Here is a 5,467-nt window from a genome sequence, read left to right on the forward strand (position 1 = left end):
CAGAAGCCTATGACATGCTTCTGGTGTCCTCCTTGCATGTCAGTGTAAGCACAGGTCATATTGGCTGTTACAATGTCAGTGTAAGCACAGGTCATATTGGCTGTTACACTAACTACACTCGTGTATGGAAAGGAAGTCATGTCTGTAAAGAGAGCCCTGTGCAAAGCAGAGGCTCATTAGATCTCCACATTTCTTTCTCACTGCTGAGGCTTGATGTGTTCCCCAGAGTTTTTATGCTGGAAGTGTAATCTTCATTGCAGCCAATGTTGGGGTGATACTCTACACAGTGGCCAGGGGTTAAGGTTCATTATCATAGGAATGAGTTATTTCTTATTATAGTGTGTCATAATAAGAGCTGATTCAGACCCTTGCTTTTGCTCTCTTTTGTTCTTTAACTTCCTGCTGTGGAGTGATGCAGACTTTGGCCATGAACTCCTGTCATGGCCTGGGCCTTCCTTTAATAACTAAAAGCCAGATAAATTTCTGTTCACTGTAGAGCGATCAATTTGCAGCAGCAACTATAGACAGGTCCCAAGTCAGGAGGAGGCTGTGAAGCCAGCTCTTCACCTTCAGCCAGGGACCTAGGTTGATATCGGCTCTTCTGGGCCCAGCACATGGCTTCCTAAGTTGATCTGAGCACATTGGATGCAGTAGGAAGAGGGAGATTCTGGAGAAGAAGGTGTGGGAGGCTGCTGGGCTGGCCCGGAGGTAACACCCATCACTTGTGTTTACCCTCCAGGAAGAACATCTGCCTGTGTGGAAGGTGGGAAACAGTGCAGCTGTGACTGTAGGCCTGGCCTATGAAAGAAAGAGACTCAGTACTTTCTTGGACAGCTAGCCATCTCTCCCTGTCCTATCCATCTGAGGCCTTATCATTTGACCCATATTTTCTGTCTTGACCTTGAAAAAAATAAGACAAGACTCTTCCAATTATTTCCTGAAGTCAAAGCCCCCATCACTCTGTTCTGATGCTAGCCAAGACTCCTATCACAAAAGGAAACCACATCCATAGCCTCCTAAGAAGATGAAACACAGGGGCCTGTATTGTATTATTACTGTCTCCATTCACATTTTTGGCGGTAAAATTCACTTAATCCTTCCATTATTATGATGAAATGAACAGGACACAAGAGCATAATGGGATTTTTCAAACCTGAAATGAAATTTCAAGCCTTATGGAAAATTCAAGCAATTAAAATAATCTTAGAGGACTGTCAGGATGATTCAATGAGCTACCTGCACACTGGCCCGATGACCTGAGTTTATCCTCTGATTCCATAAGGTGGCAGAAAAGAACCAACAACCAAGAGTTGTCCTCTGACCTGCCAAATACTGTATATTTGTAAATTATAAATATATAAATACATATAAATTTATAAATAGATACTTACAAATTTATTAAAAAGGCTTTATATGACCTGGGTAGCCAACGGCCTGTGAGCATCATGCCTAAGTTTTATTGTGACTACTGTGATACGTATCTTACCCACGATTCCCTGTCTGTGAGGAAGACACACTGCAGTGGTCGGAAACACAAAGAGAATGTGAAAGACTATTACCAGAAATGGATGGAAGAGCAGGCCCAGAGCCTGATTGACAAAACAACGGCTGCATTCCAACAAGGAAAGATCCCTCCGGCTCCGTTCTCTGCTCCTCCGCCTGCAGGGGCCATGATCCCGCCTCCCCCCAGTCTCCTGGGTCCTCCTCAGCCTGGCATGATGCCTGCACCCACCATGGGAGGCCCTCCCATGATGCCAATGATGGGCCCCCCTCCTCCTGGGATGATGCCTGTGGGACCAGCTCCTGGGATGAGACCGCCCATGGGAGGCCACATGCCCATGATGCCCGGGCCTCCCATGATGAGACCTCCTGCCCGCCCGATGATGGTGCCCACGCGGCCCGGCATGAGCGCTCTTCATCGTTTTGTATTGTGCTGTTTCACCAGGAGATCTTGGTGCTGAGCCTGAGTGCTTACTAGACGCATGGCAAGGAACTTCCTTCCTAACAGAGAGGATACTTTTGGAGGGAGAAGTGATACAAAAAGGGCTGTTTTCACTTACATTGTGAAACGTGAAAATAAAATGGTCAGCTGTTTTAGTTAAAAAAAAAAAAAGAGTTTATATTGTATCTGTAGTGGCTTGAATATACTTGGCCCAGGAAGTGGCACTATTAGGGGGTTTGGCCTTGTTGGAGGAAGTGTGTCACTGTGGGGTTGGGCAATGAGACCCTCCTCTTAACCACATGGGAGCCAGTCTTCTCTTAGCTGCCTTCAGAACAAGAGGTAGAACTCTCAGCTCCCCCAGTTCGATGTCTGCCTGGATGCTGCCATGTTCCCACCATAATGATAATGGACTGAACCTCTGAACCTGTAAGCCAGCTCCAATTAAATGTTGTCCTTTATAAGAGTTGCTGTGGTCATGGTGTCTCTTCACAGCAATGGAAACCCTAAGACAGTATCCAATATTTTTTTGTCTCCTTTTGTTTCTATGGTGCTAGAGATCAAGCCCAGGGCCCAGTGTGTAGCCGGTGATAGCTCTACCACTGAGCTCTACCGTCAGCTCCATCCGCTCATTATTTCTCTTGGAATAGTCTTAAGTTACTTAAAGGAAGATTCAGGGCCTGGACCTGGTAGTACATGCTTATAAATCCAGCATTCAGGAGGTTGAGGCAGGAGGACAGAGTTTGAGGTCAGGCTACATTGCCAGATACTATCTCATCTCCTGGACCCCTCTAATACAAAAAGAAAGGAAAGAAGGCAATAATAAGACTCATAGTTCTGACTAAAGCAGCACCAGCAGTATGTTCAGTTCTTCAATGACAGCTAATAGCCTATAGCTGCTAAAGTCGAGCATCACCGATAAGCCTCTTCAAAGAGAACTCATTTGTTTCTTCAACAAACATGAATACAGACACTTCTCAGATGTTGTGCACTGTTCAGGGAATAGTAGAAAACAAGCTGGAGCCCCTGCTTATCTAAGATGTTCCAGACTACAGACTCCCAGTGACAAAGCCCAGAGACCAGCTCCAGGCAGAATTTTAAGCAGGGTCCTCAACAGGTCACTGGCTCAAGTGCATGCCTGAGCGGAGAGTAGAGCCAGCATGGTCTCTTCTAGATTAGTTCTCCAAAGTATCTGGAGTAGGGGTCTGTTATTCCTAGATGCATCGTTCTCTGGCAATTTTGTGACTTAGGTAATGTTCATTCATTTGTTTTTCTGCTGAAAACACTACCTTCCCTTCCCAAGAAGGCAAGAGACCCCTTTGCCGGGAGGTGCTTCTCCTGGCTCCCACCATTCCACGTCACTAGCTTCAGGTTTGGAGTTCCTCATATAAGCATGTGCGGTATTCACCTGTGTTGTACCCCTAACCACCAGGGAGGCTGAAAAAGGGCATAGCATTCCTCTGAGACAGGGCGTAGCAAGTGATGAAATAGAATTTTCCTGGAAAAGTCCTGGATGATTGAAAAAATTAAAATAAAGGTAAATGCCACAATGAGGCAGGAAGCACAGCACATGCACGAACAGAGATGGAGTGGGTGCTTCATGAGCAGAGAAAGGCAGAAACGGGCCAGGGACCAGAGCCTGACTCTGTAGTCAGCGCCACCATTCCCCACACGTCGATGGATATGGCCCAGTGGGTTATCCATCTGCTCATCCTTTCTTTCTTGTACATTGGATCATGGGAGATGAATACCAACTTTCTGGGGAAAGATCCTAAGGAGGTGAACAGGACATGTCTGGAAACTTACCAAGTTCTTCCCTTCTTCTCTCAGGGACCAGTCAAGGTCTAGGTCGACTTGGGGCTGTCAGTATGTGCACCCTGCTCACCCTAAGACTGAGTGTGAGGCTCAAGAGAAGTCAGACTACTTTCAATGAGTGCTTCTAATTTTGATCCAAGTGAAGCAACACTAGGAAAAGACTGGGATCTGGGCGTGGTGGGCAAGGCCTATAACCCAGAATTTTTGAAGTAGAGGAGGATGGATCAAGAGTTCAAGATCATCTTTGGCATCTTTAGGTTCCCATTGTTCTTTCAGATTACTCTTCCACATCACAAGCCTCCATCAATGGCAGTTGGGGCAGGAATTCAAACAGGACAAGAATGAAGAGGCAGGAGCTGATGCAGAGGCCATGAGGGAGTGCTGTGTCCTGGCTTGCTTGTCCTTCAGGCCTTGCTTAGCCTGCTTTCTTATAGCACCCAGGACCACCAGCTCATGGGCGCCACTTCTCACAGTGACCTGGGCCTTCTCACACTAATCATTAAGAAAATGCACCAAGGCTTTGCCTGCCTGCCAGTCTGATGGGGGCATTTTCTCAATTGAGATTTCTTCCCAAATGACTCTGGCTTGGGTCATGTTGACATAAACTAGCCAGCACACTTGAGCACATAGTGAGTTGAAGAAGACCAGCCTAGAAAACTTGTTATGAATTGTACAGAGGGCATGAAGAGGGGGGAGGGAGGAAGGGAGGGAGGGAGGGAGGGAGGGAGGGAGGGAGGGAGGGAGGGAGGGAGAAAGAGAGAGAGAAGGGGGGGGATTGGTCCAACTTGCACAGGAGCATCTTTCTAATCTTCCTGGGTGCCCCCTGCTATTTACTATTCCGTGACCTCCAGGTGAGCCTAGCTCAGTCCTCCCTTGAGTCCATTTTCCCAGTCTTCCTACCAATGCTGAGAACTCAATGAAGACTCCAATCATATTTCCCTTCTTCTTGAAGGAGTCACCCATGATAGCTATAAGCAAAAAATCTCAGTTGATTTTAAGAGTGGCAGGCAGAGGTATCTTTGCAAACTAATCTTCCACCAGGCACAAGAATGGTCCTTCGTGGATAGGCAGTACCTTCCTTGCCTACTGCGAGACAGCTAACAGGACTTCTCTGGACCTCTGTGCTTTTGTCAACAGTTCTCGCTAAGCTAGATTATACTAGGTGTCCAGTGCCATGCTTAAACCTGTAAATTTTTAAGTCCTTATATTTGCAGTATTTAGTGAATTCTCTCTTATAAATATTCTCGCCACAACTTTCAAGCTACCAAAGGGTTGACAGCCAATCAGCAAAATTCCTAAAGACTTTGCCTGTGCCATCAGGTACAAGCCAAATATGTCATTGTTGGGTCCCTTCTATGGCTGCCTTCCCTGTCTAAAATAACAAACTGAAATATTAAGTTTGGGACTCCAATTGGGGTTAGGGAGGATATAGGTCAGCATTTCTTGAACTCTAAACAAGAAATAATTAAAAATGCAAATGCCCCCACACCACCTCCAAGTTCTTGTAGGGGACAGCTCCCAGCGATCTGTTTGATGAACACAACTTCTCAGATGGTTCACGTGAGTCCCATGCTGTGAGGCAGCTGGTGTGAAAAGAGAGAGGGAGTATCAAGCTGGAGTGGGCTGAGGATAAAGCTAAGTAAGGAGAGAGGGGAGGACTGTGGAGCCAATTGTAACAGGAGCACAGACAGGACTGGCTGTGTTGTGAAGGAA

At 46.6% G+C, this 5,467-nt stretch overlaps 1 pseudogene; it reads left to right on the forward strand.

The window, feature by feature from the left end:
* Nucleotides 1–1,445: 1,445 nt before the first annotated feature.
* LOC114608904 lies at nt 1,446–1,961 on the forward strand (annotated as a pseudogene).
* The last annotated feature ends 3,506 nt before the right edge of the window (nt 1,962–5,467 follow it).

This window comes from Grammomys surdaster, unplaced genomic scaffold (assembly GCF_004785775.1).
Source record: "Grammomys surdaster isolate TR1022 unplaced genomic scaffold, NIH_TR_1.0 125941, whole genome shotgun sequence".
NCBI classification, from domain to species: domain Eukaryota; kingdom Metazoa; phylum Chordata; class Mammalia; order Rodentia; family Muridae; genus Grammomys; species Grammomys surdaster.